Source organism: Tasmannia lanceolata, unplaced genomic scaffold (genome assembly GCF_043159265.1).
Source record: "Tasmannia lanceolata isolate RefF3 unplaced genomic scaffold, GAP_Taslan_0.1 ptg000003l, whole genome shotgun sequence".
Lineage (NCBI taxonomy): Eukaryota > Viridiplantae > Streptophyta > Magnoliopsida > Canellales > Winteraceae > Tasmannia > Tasmannia lanceolata.
Genome location: NW_027518680.1, coordinates 30662797 through 30678002, shown reverse-complemented (window position 1 = coordinate 30678002; position 15206 = coordinate 30662797). Strand labels below are relative to the sequence as shown.

At 48.4% G+C, this 15206-nt stretch overlaps 21 non-coding genes across 21 annotated transcripts; all 21 read right to left on the bottom strand.

Annotated features, from left to right (window-relative positions):
• Positions 1 to 192: 192 nt before the first annotated feature.
• On the bottom strand, positions 193 to 311 carry LOC143874236 (5S ribosomal RNA). Its single transcript, XR_013248923.1, has one exon. It is a non-coding gene; the product is annotated as a 5S ribosomal RNA (ribosomal RNA).
• Positions 312 to 908: 597 nt separating this feature from the next.
• On the bottom strand, positions 909 to 1027 carry LOC143871695 (5S ribosomal RNA). Its single transcript, XR_013246455.1, has one exon. It is a non-coding gene; the product is annotated as a 5S ribosomal RNA (ribosomal RNA).
• A 597-nt stretch (positions 1028 to 1624) lies between these two features.
• On the bottom strand, positions 1625 to 1743 carry LOC143871694 (5S ribosomal RNA). The gene has a single exon (XR_013246454.1). It is a non-coding gene; the product is annotated as a 5S ribosomal RNA (ribosomal RNA).
• Positions 1744 to 2340: 597 nt separating this feature from the next.
• On the bottom strand, positions 2341 to 2459 carry LOC143874235 (5S ribosomal RNA). Its single transcript, XR_013248922.1, has one exon. It is a non-coding gene; the product is annotated as a 5S ribosomal RNA (ribosomal RNA).
• A 597-nt stretch (positions 2460 to 3056) lies between these two features.
• LOC143871693 (5S ribosomal RNA) lies at positions 3057 to 3175 on the bottom strand. The gene has a single exon (XR_013246453.1). It is a non-coding gene; the product is annotated as a 5S ribosomal RNA (ribosomal RNA).
• Positions 3176 to 3772: 597 nt separating this feature from the next.
• On the bottom strand, positions 3773 to 3891 carry LOC143874234 (5S ribosomal RNA). Its single transcript, XR_013248921.1, has one exon. It is a non-coding gene; the product is annotated as a 5S ribosomal RNA (ribosomal RNA).
• A 597-nt stretch (positions 3892 to 4488) lies between these two features.
• LOC143871692 (5S ribosomal RNA) lies at positions 4489 to 4607 on the bottom strand. Its single transcript, XR_013246452.1, has one exon. It is a non-coding gene; the product is annotated as a 5S ribosomal RNA (ribosomal RNA).
• A 597-nt stretch (positions 4608 to 5204) lies between these two features.
• Positions 5205 to 5323, bottom strand: LOC143874233 (5S ribosomal RNA). Its single transcript, XR_013248920.1, has one exon. It is a non-coding gene; the product is annotated as a 5S ribosomal RNA (ribosomal RNA).
• Positions 5324 to 5920: 597 nt separating this feature from the next.
• Positions 5921 to 6039, bottom strand: LOC143871691 (5S ribosomal RNA). Its single transcript, XR_013246451.1, has one exon. It is a non-coding gene; the product is annotated as a 5S ribosomal RNA (ribosomal RNA).
• A 597-nt stretch (positions 6040 to 6636) lies between these two features.
• Positions 6637 to 6755, bottom strand: LOC143871690 (5S ribosomal RNA). Its single transcript, XR_013246450.1, has one exon. It is a non-coding gene; the product is annotated as a 5S ribosomal RNA (ribosomal RNA).
• Positions 6756 to 7352: 597 nt separating this feature from the next.
• On the bottom strand, positions 7353 to 7471 carry LOC143874232 (5S ribosomal RNA). The gene has a single exon (XR_013248919.1). It is a non-coding gene; the product is annotated as a 5S ribosomal RNA (ribosomal RNA).
• Positions 7472 to 8068: 597 nt separating this feature from the next.
• LOC143871688 (5S ribosomal RNA) lies at positions 8069 to 8187 on the bottom strand. Its single transcript, XR_013246448.1, has one exon. It is a non-coding gene; the product is annotated as a 5S ribosomal RNA (ribosomal RNA).
• Positions 8188 to 8784: 597 nt separating this feature from the next.
• LOC143871687 (5S ribosomal RNA) lies at positions 8785 to 8903 on the bottom strand. Its single transcript, XR_013246447.1, has one exon. It is a non-coding gene; the product is annotated as a 5S ribosomal RNA (ribosomal RNA).
• Positions 8904 to 9501: 598 nt separating this feature from the next.
• On the bottom strand, positions 9502 to 9620 carry LOC143871686 (5S ribosomal RNA). Its single transcript, XR_013246446.1, has one exon. It is a non-coding gene; the product is annotated as a 5S ribosomal RNA (ribosomal RNA).
• Positions 9621 to 10217: 597 nt separating this feature from the next.
• Positions 10218 to 10336, bottom strand: LOC143874231 (5S ribosomal RNA). The gene has a single exon (XR_013248918.1). It is a non-coding gene; the product is annotated as a 5S ribosomal RNA (ribosomal RNA).
• Positions 10337 to 10933: 597 nt separating this feature from the next.
• On the bottom strand, positions 10934 to 11052 carry LOC143871685 (5S ribosomal RNA). Its single transcript, XR_013246445.1, has one exon. It is a non-coding gene; the product is annotated as a 5S ribosomal RNA (ribosomal RNA).
• Positions 11053 to 11649: 597 nt separating this feature from the next.
• On the bottom strand, positions 11650 to 11768 carry LOC143871684 (5S ribosomal RNA). Its single transcript, XR_013246444.1, has one exon. It is a non-coding gene; the product is annotated as a 5S ribosomal RNA (ribosomal RNA).
• Positions 11769 to 12365: 597 nt separating this feature from the next.
• Positions 12366 to 12484, bottom strand: LOC143874269 (5S ribosomal RNA). Its single transcript, XR_013248955.1, has one exon. It is a non-coding gene; the product is annotated as a 5S ribosomal RNA (ribosomal RNA).
• A 597-nt stretch (positions 12485 to 13081) lies between these two features.
• Positions 13082 to 13200, bottom strand: LOC143871683 (5S ribosomal RNA). The gene has a single exon (XR_013246443.1). It is a non-coding gene; the product is annotated as a 5S ribosomal RNA (ribosomal RNA).
• A 598-nt stretch (positions 13201 to 13798) lies between these two features.
• LOC143874085 (5S ribosomal RNA) lies at positions 13799 to 13917 on the bottom strand. Its single transcript, XR_013248777.1, has one exon. It is a non-coding gene; the product is annotated as a 5S ribosomal RNA (ribosomal RNA).
• Positions 13918 to 14514: 597 nt separating this feature from the next.
• On the bottom strand, positions 14515 to 14633 carry LOC143874229 (5S ribosomal RNA). Its single transcript, XR_013248917.1, has one exon. It is a non-coding gene; the product is annotated as a 5S ribosomal RNA (ribosomal RNA).
• Between the last annotated feature and the right edge of the window lie 573 nt (positions 14634 to 15206).

Here is a 15206-nt window from a genome sequence, read left to right as displayed (position 1 = left end):
TCGAATCAAACGACACTATCACCCCGCCATAATAAAGACCGGACGTGTTTGAATTCACCATCCGGAAGAAAATAAAAAGATCCGAACCGAAACGTAGGAGGCGACGCACTAAACGTGCGTTTCAGTTCGCATCGATGTTCCAGAACCAAAAGATTGTTCGAAAAAAGTGGTAGATAGCCGAAAAAAGTGACAGGGGTGCAACACGAGGACTTCCCAGGAGGTCACCCATCCTAGTACTACTCTCGCCCAAGCACGCTTAACTTCGGAGTTCTGATGGGAGCCAGTGCATTTGTGCTGGTATGATCGCACCCAGCATGCCTCTCCATTGTCAAAGTAATAAAGAGTTTCCACTCGCATTGTCGTACGAAGTCCGTTTAAATGAAAGTGCGAAAAAATCCTGCTAGATGACACCGGATGGACGATCCGAGCATGTCGGGAAGCCGGATGACCGCCAGGGCTGTCATCGCGCGATGAATCTTCCCGAGTACCCCCGAATCAACATAAGAATCGCTACGATCTGACGGGCGGATCAAAAGTTATCGTCGGAACGATATTTGTGCACCAAGGGTAGCTCACGGCCAGTAAACACCTTCCGACCGGATTCATGACTCGCATCCACTAGTACACTCATCCGCTATAGCCTGTACGTCAGTGAATCTAAACAAACCCCCGCTATAATTTGACCGCAAATGAAATGTCAGAACGAATTCCGTTTATCGAATCAAACGACACTATCACCCCGCCATAATAAAGACCGGACGTCTTTGAATTCACCATCCGGAAGAAAATAAAAAGATCCGAACCGAAACGTAGGAGGCGACGCACTAAACGTGCGTTTCAGTTCGCATCGATGTTCCAGAACCGAAAGATTGTTCGAAAAAAGTGGTAGATAGCCGAAAAAAGTGACAGGGGTGCAACACGAGGACTTCCCAGGAGGTCACCCATCCTAGTACTACTCTCGCCCAAGCACGCTTAACTTCGGAGTTCTGATGGGATCCAGTGCATTTGTGCTGGTATGATCGCACCCAGCATGCCTCTCCATTGTCAAAGTAATAAAGAGTTTCCACTCGCACTGTCGTACGAAGTCCGTTTAAATGAAAGTGCGAAAAAATCCTGCTAGATGACACCGGATGGACGATCCGAGCATGTCGGGAAGCCGGATGACCGCCACGGCTGTCATCGCGCGAAGAATCTTCCCGAGTACCCCCGAATCAATATAAGAATCGCCACGATCTGACGGGCGGATCAAAAGTTATCGTCGGAACGATATTTGTGCACCAAGGGTAGCTCACGGCCAGTAAACACCTTCCGACCGGATTCATGACTCGCATCCACTAGTACACTCATCCGCTATTGCCTGTACGTCACTGAATCTAAACAAACCCCCGCTATAATTTGACCGCAAATGAAATGTCAGAACGAATTCCGTTTATCGAATCAAACGACACTATCACCCCGCCATAATAAAGACCGGACGTATTTTAATTCACCATCCGGAAGAAAATAAAAAGATCGGAACCGAAACGTAGGAGGCGTCGCACTAAACGTGCGTTTCAGTTCGCATCGATGTTCCAGAACCGAAAGATTGTTCGAAAAAAGTGGTAGATAGCCGAAAAAAGTGACAGGGGTGCAACACGAGGACTTCCCAGGAGGTCACCCATCCTAGTACTACTCTCGCCCAAGCACGCTTAACTTCGGAGTTCTGATGGGATCCAGTGCATTTGTGCTGGTATGATCGCACCCAGCATGCCTCTCCATTGTCAAAGTAATAAAGAGTTTCCACTCGCACTGTCGTACGAAGTCCGTTTAAATGAAAGTGCGAAAAAATCCTGCTAGATGACACCGGATGGACGATCCGAGCATGTCGGGAAGCCGGATGACCGCCAGGGCTGTCATCGCGCGATGGATCTTCCCGAGTACCCCCGAATCAATATAAGAATCGCCACGATCTGACGGGCGGATCAAAAGTTATCGTCGGAACGATATTTGTGCACCAAGGGTAGCTCACGGCCAGTAAACACCTTCCGACCGGATTCATGACTCGCATCCACTAGTACACTCATCCGCTATAGCCTGTACGTCACTGAATCTGAACAAACCCCCGCTATAATTTGACCGCAAATGAAATGTCAGAACGAATTCCGTTTATCGAATCAAACGACACTATCACCCCGCCATAATAAAGACCGGACGTGTTTGAATTCACCATCCGGAAGAAAATAAAAAGATCCGAACCGAAACGTAGGAGGCGACGCACTAAACGTGCGTTTCAGTTCGCATCGATGTTCCAGAACCGAAAGATTGTTCGAAAAAAGTGGTAGATAGCCGAAAAAAGTGACAGGGGTGCAACACGAGGACTTCCCAGGAGGTCACCCATCCTAGTACTACTCTCGCCCAAGCACGCTTAACTTCGGAGTTCTGATGGGAGCCAGTGCATTTGTGCTGGTATGATCGCACCCAGCATGCCTCTCCATTGTCAAAGTAATAAAGAGTTTCCACTCGCATTGTCGTACGAAGTCCGTTTAAATGAAAGTGCGAAAAAATCCTGCTAGATGACACCGGATGGACGATCCGAGCATGTCGGGAAGCCGGATGACCGCCAGGGCTGTCATCGCGCGATGGATCTTCCCGAGTACCCCCGAATCAATATAAGAATCGCTACGATCTGACGGGCGGATCAAAAGTTATCGTCGGAACGATATTTGTGCACCAAGGGTAGCTCACGGCCAGTAAACACCTTCCGACCGGATTCATGACTCGCATCCACTAGTACACTCATCCGCTATAGCCTGTACGTCACTGAATCTAAACAAACCCCCGCTATAATTTGACCGCAAATGAAATGTCAGAACGAATTCCGTTTATCGAATCAAACGACACTATCACCCCGCCATAATAAAGACCGGACGTCTTTGAATTCACCATCCGGAAGAAAATAAAAAGATCCGAACCGAAACGTAGGAGGCGACGCACTAAACGTGCGTTTCAGTTCGCATAGATGTTCCAGAACCGAAAGATTGTTCGAAAAAAGTGGTAGATAGCCGAAAAAAGTGACAGGGGTGCAACACGAGGACTTCCCAGGAGGTCACCCATCCTAGTACTACTCTCGCCCAAGCACGCTTAACTTCGGAGTTCTGATGGGATCCAGTGCATTTGTGCTGGTATGATCGCACCCAGCATGCCTCTCCATTGTCAAAGTAATAAAGAGTTTCCACTCGCATTGTCGTACGAAGTCCGTTTAAATGAAAGTGCGAAAAAATCCTGCTAGATGACACCGGATGGACGATCCGAGCATGTCGGGAAGCCGGATGACTGCCAAAGCTGTCATCGCGCGATGGATCTTCCCGAGTACCCCCGAATCAATATAAGAATCGCCACGATCTGACGGGCGGATCAAAAGTTATCGTCGGAACGATATTTGTGCACCAAGGGTAGCTCACGGCCAGTAAACACCTTCCGACCGGATTCATGACTCGCATCCACTAGTACACTCATCCGCTATAGCCTGTACGTCACTGAATCTAAACAAACCCCCGCTATAATTTGACCGCAAATGAAATGTCAGAACGAATTCCGTTTATCGAATCAAACGACACTATCACCCCGCCATAATAAAGACCGGACGTGTTTGAATTCACCATCCGGAAAAAAATAAAAAGATCCGAACCGAAACGTAGGAGGCGACGCACTAAACGTGCGTTTCAGTTCGCATCGATGTTCCAGAACCGAAAGATTGTTCGAAAAAAGTGGTAGATAGCCGAAAAAAGTGACAGGGGTGCAACACGAGGACTTCCCAGGAGGTCACCCATCCTAGTACTACTCTCGCCCAAGCACGCTTAACTTCGGAGTTCTGATGGGAGCCAGTGCATTTGTGCTGGTATGATCGCACCCAGCATGCCTCTCCATTGTCAAAGTAATAAAGAGTTTCCACTCGCATTGTCGTACGAAGTCCGTTTAAATGAAAGTGCGAAAAAATCCTGCTAGATGACACCGGATGGACGATCCGAGCATGTCGGGAAGCCGGATGACCGCCAGGGCTGTCATCGCGCGATGAATCTTCCCGAGTACCCCCGAATCAATATAAGAATCGCTACGATCTGACGGGCGGATCAAAAGTTATCGTCGGAACGATATTTGTGCACCAAGGGTAGCTCACGGCCAGTAAACACCTTCCGACCGGATTCATGACTCGCATCCACTAGTACACTCATCCGCTATAGCCTGTACGTCACTGAATCTAAACAAACCCCCGCTATAATTTGACCGCAAATGAAATGTCAGAACGAATTCCGTTTATCGAATCAAACGACACTATCACCCCGCCATAATAAAGACCGGACGTCTTTGAATTCACCATCCGGAAGAAAATAAAAAGATCCGAACCGAAACGTAGGAGGCGACGCACTAAACGTGCGTTTCAGTTCGCATCGATGTTCCAGAACCGAAAGATTGTTCGAAAAAAGTGGTAGATAGCCGAAAAAAGTGACAGGGGTGCAACACGAGGACTTCCCAGGAGGTCACCCATCCTAGTACTACTCTCGCCCAAGCACGCTTAACTTCGGAGTTCTGATGGGATCCAGTGCATTTGTGCTGGTATGATCGCACCCAGCATGCCTCTCCATTGTCAAAGTAATAAAGAGTTTCCACTCGCACTGTCGTACGAAGTCCGTTTAAATGAAAGTGCGAAAAAATCCTGCTAGATGACACCGGATGGACGATCCGAGCATGTCGGGAAGCCGGATGACCGCCAAGGCTGTCATCGCGCGAAGAATCTTCCCGAGTACCCCCGAATCAATATAAGAATCGCCACGATCTGACGGGCGGATCAAAAGTTATCGTCGGAACGATATTTGTGCACCAAGGGTAGCTCACGGCCAGTAAACACCTTCCGACCGGATTCATGACTCGCATCCACTAGTACACTCATCCGCTATAGCCTGTACGTCACTGAATCTGAACAAACCCCCGCTATAATTTGACCGCAAATGAAATGTCAGAACGAATTCCGTTTATCGAATCAAACGACACTATCACCCCGCCATAATAAAGACCGGACGTGTTTGAATTCACCATCCGGAAGAAAATAAAAAGATCCGAACCGAAACGTAGGAGGCGACGCACTAAACGTGCGTTTCAGTTCGCATCGATGTTCCAGAACCGAAAGATTGTTCGAAAAAAGTGGTAGATAGCCGAAAAAAGTGATAGGGGTGCAACACGAGGACTTCCCAGGAGGTCACCCATCCTAGTACTACTCTCGCCCAAGCACGCTTAACTTCGGAGTTCTGATGGGAGCCAGTGCATTTGTGCTGGTATGATCGCACCCAGCATGCCTCTCCATTGTCAAAGTAATAAAGAGTTTCCACTCGCAGTGTCGTACGAAGTCCGTTTAAATGAAAGTGCGAAAAAATCCTGCTAGATGACACCGGATGGACGATCCGAGCATGTCGGGAAGCCGGATGACCGCCAGGGCTGTCATCGCGCGATGAATCTTCCCGAGTACCCCCGAATCAACATAAGAATCGCTACGATCTGACGGGCGGATCAAAAGTTATCGTCGGAACGATATTTGTGCACCAAGGGTAGCTCACGGCCAGTAAACACCTTCCGACCGGATTCATGACTCGCATCCACTAGTACACTCATCCGCTATAGCCTGTACGTCACTGAATCTAAACAAACCCCCGCTATAATTTGACCGCAAATGAAATGTCAGAACGAATTCCGTTTATCGAATCAAACGACACTATCACCCCGCCATAATAAAGACCGGACGTCTTTGAATTCACCATCCGGAAGAAAATAAAAAGATCCGAACCGAAACGTAGGAGGCGACGCACTAAACGTGCGTTTCAGTTCGCATCGATGTTCCAGAACCGAAAGATTGTTCGAAAAAAGTGGTAGATAGCCGAAAAAAGTGACAGGGGTGCAACACGAGGACTTCCCAGGAGGTCACCCATCCTAGTACTACTCTCGCCCAAGCACGCTTAACTTCGGAGTTCTGATGGGATCCAGTGCATTTGTGCTGGTATGATCGCACCCAGCATGCCTCTCCATTGTCAAAGTAATAAAGAGTTTCCACTCGCACTGTCGTACGAAGTCCGTTTAAATGAAAGTGCGAAAAAATCCTGCTAGATGATACCGGATGGACGATCCGAGCATGTCGGGAAGCCGGATGACCGCCAAGGCTGTCATCGCGCGAAGATTCTTCCCGAGTACCCCCGAATCAATATAAGAATCGCCACGATCTGACGGGCGGATCAAAAGTTATCGTCGGAACGATATTTGTGCACCAAGGGTAGCTCACGGCCAGTAAACACCTTCCGACCGGATTCATGACTCGCATCCACTAGTACACTCATCCGCTATTGCCTGTACGTCACTGAATCTAAACAAACCCCCGCTATAATTTGACCGCAAATGAAATGTCAGAACGAATTCCGTTTATCGAATCAAACGACACTATCACCCCGCCATAATAAAGACCGGACGTATTTTAATTCACCATCCGGAAGAAAATAAAAAGATCGGAACCGAAACGTAGGAGGCGTCGCACTAAACGTGCGTTTCAGTTCGCATCGATGTTCCAGAACCGAAAGATTGTTCGAAAAAAGTGGTAGATAGCCGAAAAAAGTGACAGGGGTGCAACACGAGGACTTCCCAGGAGGTCACCCATCCTAGTACTACTCTCGCCCAAGCACGCTTAACTTCGGAGTTCTGATGGGATCCAGTGCATTTGTGCTGGTATGATCGCACCCAGCATGCCTCTCCATTGTCAAAGTAATAAAGAGTTTCCACTCGCACTGTCGTACGAAGTCCGTTTAAATGAAAGTGCGAAAAAATCCTGCTAGATGACACCGGATGGACGATCCGAGCATGTCGGGAAGCCGGATGACCGCCAGGGCTGTCATCGCGCGATGGATCTTCCCGAGTACCCCCGAATCAATATAAGAATCGCCACGATCTGACGGGCGGATCAAAAGTTATCGTCGGAACGATATTTGTGCACCAAGGGTAGCTCACGGCCAGTAAACACCTTCCGACCGGATTCATGACTCGCATCCACTAGTACACTCATCCGCTATAGCCTGTACGTCACTGAATCTAAACAAACCCCCGCTATAATTTGACCGCAAATGAAATGTCAGAACGAATTCCGTTTATCGAATCAAACGACACTATCACCCCGCCATAATAAAGACCGGACGTGTTTGAATTCACCATCCGGAAGAAAATAAAAAGATCCGAACCGAAACGTAGGAGGCGACGCACTAAACGTGCGTTTCAGTTCGCATCGATGTTCCAGAACCGAAAGATTGTTCGAAAAAAGTGGTAGATAGCCGAAAAAAGTGACAGGGGTGCAACACGAGGACTTCCCAGGAGGTCACCCATCCTAGTACTACTCTCGCCCAAGCACGCTTAACTTCGGAGTTCTGATGGGAGCCAGTGCATTTGTGCTGGTATGATCGCACCCAGCATGCCTCTCCATTGTCAAAGTAATAAAGAGTTTCCACTCGCATTGTCGTACGAAGTCCGTTTAAATGAAAGTGCGAAAAAATCCTGCTAGATGACACCGGATGGACGATCCGAGCATGTCGGGAAGCCGGATGACCGCCAGGGCTGTCATCGCGCGATGAATCTTCCCGAGTACCCCCGAATCAATATAAGAATCGCTACGATCTGACGGGCGGATCAAAAGTTATCGTCGGAACGATATTTGTGCACCAAGGGTAGCTCACGGCCAGTAAACACCTTCCGACCGGATTCATGACTCGCATCCACTAGTACACTCATCCGCTATAGCCTGTACGTCAGTGAATCTAAACAAACCCCCGCTATAATTTGACCGCAAATGAAATGTCAGAACGAATTCCGTTTATCGAATCAAACGACACTATCACCCCGCCATAATAAAGACCGGACGTCTTTGAATTCACCATCCGGAAGAAAATAAAAAGATCCGAACCGAAACGTAGGAGGCGACGCACTAAACGTGCGTTTCAGTTCGCATCGATGTTCCAGAACCGAAAGATTGTTCGAAAAAAGTGGTAGATAGCCGAAAAAAGTGACAGGGGTGCAACACGAGGACTTCCCAGGAGGTCACCCATCCTAGTACTACTCTCGCCCAAGCACGCTTAACTTCGGAGTTCTGATGGGATCCAGTGCATTTGTGCTGGTATGATCGCACCCAGCATGCCTCTCCATTGTCAAAGTAATAAAGAGTTTCCACTCGCACTGTCGTACGAAGTCCGTTTAAATGAAAGTGCGAAAAAATCCTGCTAGATGACACCGGATGGACGATCCGAGCATGTCGGGAAGCCGGATGACCGCCACGGCTGTCATCGCGCGAAGAATCTTCCCGAGTACCCCCGAATCAATATAAGAATCGCCACGATCTGACGGGCGGATCAAAAGTTATCGTCGGAACGATATTTGTGCACCAAGGGTAGCTCACGGCCAGTAAACACCTTCCGACCGGATTCATGACTCGCATCCACTAGTACACTCATCCGCTATTGCCTGTACGTCACTGAATCTAAACAAACCCCCGCTATAATTTGACCGCAAATGAAATGTCAGAACGAATTCCGTTTATCGAATCAAACGACACTATCACCCCGCCATAATAAAGACCGGACGTATTTTAATTCACCATCCGGAAGAAAATAAAAAGATCGGAACCGAAACGTAGGAGGCGTCGCACTAAACGTGCGTTTCAGTTCGCATCGATGTTCCAGAACCGAAAGATTGTTCGAAAAAAGTGGTAGATAGCCGAAAAAAGTGACAGGGGTGCAACACGAGGACTTCCCAGGAGGTCACCCATCCTAGTACTACTCTCGCCCAAGCACGCTTAACTTCGGAGTTCTGATGGGATCCAGTGCATTTGTGCTGGTATGATCGCACCCAGCATGCCTCTCCATTGTCAAAGTAATAAAGAGTTTCCACTCGCATTGTCGTACGAAGTCCGTTTAAATGAAAGTGCGAAAAAATCCTGCTAGATGACACCGGATGGACGATCCGAGCATGTCGGAAAGGCGAATTACCGCCAGGGCTGTCATCGCGCGATGAATCTTCCCGCGTACCCCCGAATCAATATAAGAATCGCCACGATCTGACGGGCGGATCAAAAGTTATCGTCGGAACGATATTTGTGCACCAAGGGTAGCTCACGGCCAGTAAACACCTTCCGACCGGATTCATGACTCGCATCCACTAGTACACTCATCCGCTATAGCCTGTACGTCACTGAATCTGAACAAACCCCCGCTATAATTTGACCGCAAATGAAATGTCAGAACGAATTCCGTTTATCGAATCAAACGACACTATCACCCCGCCATAATAAAGACCGGACGTATTTGAATTCACCATCCGGAAGAAAATAAAAAGATCCGAACCGAAACGTAGGAGGCGACGCACTAAACGTGCGTTTCAGTTCGCATCGATGTTCCAGAACCGAAAGATTGTTCGAAAAAAAGTGGTAGATAGCCGAAAAAAGTGACAGGGGTGCAACACGAGGACTTCCCAGGAGGTCACCCATCCTAGTACTACTCTCGCCCAAGCACGCTTAACTTCGGAGTTCTGATGGGATCCAGTGCATTTGTGCTGGTATGATCGCACCCAGCATGCCTCTCCATTGTCAAAGTAATAAAGAGTTTCCACTCGCACTGTCGTACGAAGTCCGTTTAAATGAAAGTGCGAAAAAATCCTGCTAGATGACACCGGATGGACGATCCGAGCATGTCGGGAAGCCGGATGACCGCCAGGGCTGTCATCGCGCGATGGATCTTCCCGAGTACCCCCGAATCAATATAAGAATCGCTTCGATCTGACGGGCGGATCAAAAGTTATCGTCGGAACGATATTTGTGCACCAAGGGTAGCTCACGGCCAGTAAACACCTTCCGACCGGATTCATGACTCGCATCCACTAGTACACTCATCCGCTATAGCCTGTACGTCACTGAATCTAAACAAACCCCCGCTATAATTTGACCGCAAATGAAATGTCAGAACGAATTCCGTTTATCGAATCAAACGACACTATCACCCCGCCATAATAAAGACCGGACGTGTTTGAATTCACCATCCGGAAGAAAATAAAAAGATCCGAACCGAAACGTAGGAGGCGACGCACTAAACGTGCGTTTCAGTTCGCATCGATGTTCCAGAACCGAAAGATTGTTCGAAAAAAGTGGTAGATAGCCGAAAAAAGTGACAGGGGTGCAACACGAGGACTTCCCAGGAGGTCACCCATCCTAGTACTACTCTCGCCCAAGCACGCTTAACTTCGGAGTTCTGATGGGAGCCAGTGCATTTGTGCTGGTATGATCGCACCCAGCATGCCTCTCCATTGTCAAAGTAATAAAGAGTTTCCACTCGCATTGTCGTACGAAGTTCGTTTAAATGAAAGTGCGAAAAAATCCTGCTAGATGACACCGGATGGACGATCCGAGCATGTCGGGAAGCCGGATGACCGCCAGGGCTGTCATCGCGCGATGAATCTTCCCGAGTACCCCCGAATCAATATAAGAATCGCTACGATCTGACGGGCGGATCAAAAGTTATCGTCGGAACGATATTTGTGCACCAAGGGTAGCTCACGGCCAGTAAACACCTTCCGACCGGATTCATGACTCGCATCCACTAGTACACTCATCCGCTATAGCCTGTACGTCACTGAATCTAAACAAACCCCCGCTATAATTTGACCGCAAATGAAATGTCAGAACGAATTCCGTTTATCGAATCAAACGACACTATCACCCCGCCATAATAAAGACCGGACGTGTTTGAATTCACCATCCGGAAGAAAATAAAAAGATCCGAACCGAAACGTAGGAGGCGACGCACTAAACGTGCGTTTCAGTTCGCATAGATGTTCCAGAACCGAAAGATTGTTCGAAAAAAGTGGTAGATAGCCGAAAAAAGTGACAGGGGTGCAACACGAGGACTTCCCAGGAGGTCACCCATCCTAGTACTACTCTCGCCCAAGCACGCTTAACTTCGGAGTTCTGATGGGATCCAGTGCATTTGTGCTGGTATGATCGCACCCAGCATGCCTCTCCATTGTCAAAGTAATAAAGAGTTTCCACTCGCATTGTCGTACGAAGTCCGTTTAAATGAAAGTGCGAAAAAATCCTGCTAGATGACACCGGATGGACGATCCGAGCATGTCGGGAAGCCGGATGACTGCCAAGGCTGTCATCGCGCGATGGATCTTCCCGAGTACCCCCGAATCAATATAAGAATCGCCACGATCTGACGGGCGGATCAAAAGTTATCGTCGGAACGATATTTGTGCACCAAGGGTAGCTCACGGCCAGTAAACACCTTCCGACCGGATTCATGACTCGCATCCACTAGTACACTCATCCGCTAAAGCCTGTACGTCACTGAATCTAAACAAACCCCCGCTATAATTTGACCGCAAATGAAATGTCAGAACGAATTCCGTTTATCGAATCAAACGACACTATCACCCCGCCATAATAAAGACCGGACGTGTTTGAATTCACCATCCGGAAGAAAATAAAAAGATCCGAACCGAAACGTAGGAGGCGACGCACTAAACGTGCGTTTCAGTTCGCATAGATGTTCCAGAACCGAAAGATTGTTCGAAAAAAGTGGTAGATAGCCGAAAAAAGTGACAGGGGTGCAACACGAGGACTTCCCAGGAGGTCACCCATCCTAGTACTACTCTCGCCCAAGCACGCTTAACTTCGGAGTTCTGATGGGATCCAGTGCATTTGTGCTGGTATGATCGCACCCAGCATGCCTCTCCATTGTCAAAGTAATAAAGAGTTTCCACTCGCATTGTCGTACGAAGTCCGTTTAAATGAAAGTGCGAAAAAATCCTGCTAGATGACACCGGATGGACGATCCGAGCATGTCGGGAAGCCGGATGACTGCCAAGGCTGTCATCGCGCGATGGATCTTCCCGAGTACCCCCGAATCAATATAAGAATCGCCACGATCTGACGGGCGGATCAAAAGTTATCGTCGGAACGATATTTGTGCACCAAGGGTAGCTCACGGCCAGTAAACACCTTCCGACCGGATTCATGACTCGCATCCACTAGTACACTCATCCGCTAAAGCCTGTACGTCACTGAATCTAAACAAACCCCCGCTATAATTTGACCGCAAATGAAATGTCAGAACGAATTCCGTTTATCGAATCAAACGACACTATCACCCCGCCATAATAAAGACCGGACGTCTTTGAATTCACCATCCGGAAGAAAATAAAAAGATCCGAACCGAAACGTAGGAGGCGACGCACTAAACGTGCGTTTCAGTTCGCATCGATGTTCCAGAACCGAAAGATTGTTCGAAAAAAGTGGTAGATAGCCGAAAAAAGTGACAGGGGTGCAACACGAGGACTTCCCAGGAGGTCACCCATCCTAGTACTACTCTCGCCCAATCACGCTTAACTTCGGAGTTCTGATGGGATCCAGTGCATTTGTGCTGGTATGATCGCACCCAGCATGCCTCTCCATTGTCAAAGTAATAAAGAGTTTCCACTCGCATTGTCGTACGAAGTCCGTTTAAATGAAAGTGCGAAAAAATCCTGCTAGATGACACCGGATGGACGATCCGAGCATGTCGGGAAGCCGGATGACCGCCAGGGCTGTCATCGCGCGATGAATCTTCCCTAGTACCCCCGAATCAATATAAGAATCGCTACGATCTGACGGGCGGATCAAAAGTTATCGTCGGAACGATATTTGTGCACCAAGGGTAGCTCACGGCCAGTAAACACCTTCCGACCGGATTCATGACTCGCATCCACTAGTACACTCATCCGCTATAGCCTGTACGTCACTGAATCTAAACAAACCCCCGCTATAATTTGACCGCAAATGAAATGTCAGAACGAATTCCGTTTATCGAATCAAACGACACTATCACCCCGCCATAATAAAGACCGGACGTGTTTGAATTCACCATCCGGAAGAAAATAAAAAGATCCGAACCGAAACGTAGGAGGCGACGCACTAAACGTGCGTTTCAGTTCGCATCGATGTTCCAGAACCGAAAGATTGTTCGAAAAAAGTGGTAGATAGCCGAAAAAAGTGACAGGGGTGCAACACGAGGACTTCCCAGGAGGTCACCCATCCTAGTACTACTCTCGCCCAAGCACGCTTAACTTCGGAGTTCTGATGGGATCCAGTGCATTTGTGCTGGTATGATCGCACCCAGCATGCCTCTCCATTGTCAAAGTAATAAAGAGTTTCCACTCGCATTGTCGTACGAAGTCCGTTTAAATGAAAGTGCGAAAACATCCTGCTAGATGACACCGGATGGACGATCCGAGCATGTCGGGAAGCCGGATGACCGCCAAGGCTGTCATCGCGCGAAGAATCTTCCCGAGTACCCCCGAATCAATATAAGAATCGCCACGATCTGACGGGCGGATCAAAAGTTATCGTCGGAACGATATTTGTGCACCAGGGGTAGCTCACGGCCAGTAAACACCTTCCGACCGGATTCATGACTCGCATCCACTAGTACACTCATCCGCTATAGCCTGTACGTCACTGAATCTGAACAAACCCCCGCTATAATTTGACCGCAAATGAAATGTCAGAACGAATTCCGTTTATCGAATCAAACGACACTATCACCCCGCCATAATAAAGACCGGACGTATTTGAATTCACCATCCGGAAGAAAATAAAAAGATCCGAACCGAAACGTAGGAGGCGACGCACTAAACGTGCGTTTCAGTTCGCATCGATGTTCCAGAACCGAAAGATTGTTCGAAAAAAAGTGGTAGATAGCCGAAAAAAGTGACAGGGGTGCAACACGAGGACTTCCCAGGAGGTCACCCATCCTAGTACTACTCTCGCCCAAGCACGCTTAACTTCGGAGTTTTGATGGGATCCAGTGCATTTGTGCTGGTATGATCGCACCCAGCATGCCTCTCCATTGTCAAAGTAATAAAGAGTTTCCACTCGCACTGTCGTACGAAGTCCGTTTAAATGAAAGTGCGAAAAAATCCTGCTAGATGACACCGGATGGACGATCCGAGCATGTCGGGAAGCCGGATGACCGCCAGGGCTGTCATCGCGCGATGGATCTTCCCGAGTACCCCCGAATCAATATAAGAATCGCCACGATCTGACGGGCGGATCAAAAGTTATCGTCGGAACGATATTTGTGCACCAAGGGTAGCTCACGGCCAGTAAACACCTTCCGACCGGATTCATGACTCGCATCCACTAGTACACTCATCCGCTATAGCCTGTACGTCACTGAATCTAAACAAACCCCCGCTATAATTTGACCGCAAATGAAATGTCAGAACGAATTCCGTTTATCGAATCAAACGACACTATCACCCCGCCATAATAAAGACCGGACGTGTTTGAATTCACCATCCGGAAGAAAATAAAAAGATCCGAACCGAAACGTAGGAGGCGACGCACTAAACGTGCGTTTCCGTTCGCATCGATGTTCCAGAACCGAAAGATTGTTCGAAAAAAGTGGTAGATAGCCGAAAAAAGTGACAGGGGTGCAACACGAGGACTTCCCAGGAGGTCACCCATCCTAGTACTACTCTCGCCCAAGCACGCTTAACTTCGGAGTTCTGATGGGAGCCAGTGCATTTGTGCTGGTATGATCGCACCCAGCATGCCTCTCCATTGTCAAAGTAATAAAGAGTTTCCACTCGCATTGTCGTACGAAGTTCGTTTAAATGAAAGTGCGAAAAAATCCTGCTAGATGACACCGGATGGTCGATCCGAGCATGTCGGGAAGCCGGATGACCGCCAGGGCTGTCATCGCGCGATGAATCTTCCCGAGTACCCCCGAATCAATATAAGAATCGCTACGATCTGACGGGCGGATCAAAAGTTATCGTCGGAACGATATTTGTGCACCAAGGGTAGCTCACGGCCAGTAAACACCTTCCGACCGGATTCATGACTCGCATCCACTAGTACACTCATCCGCTATAGCCTGTACGTCACTGAATCTAAACAAACCCCCGCTATAATTTGACCGCAAATGAAATGTCAGAACGAATTCCGTTTATCGAATCAAACGACACTATCACCCCGCCATAATAAAGACCGGACGTGTTTGAATTCACCATCCGGAAGAAAATAAAAAGATCCGAACCGAAACGTAGGAGGCGACGCACTAAACGTGCGTTTCAGTTCGCATAGATGTTCCAGAACCGAAAGATTGTTCGAAAAAACT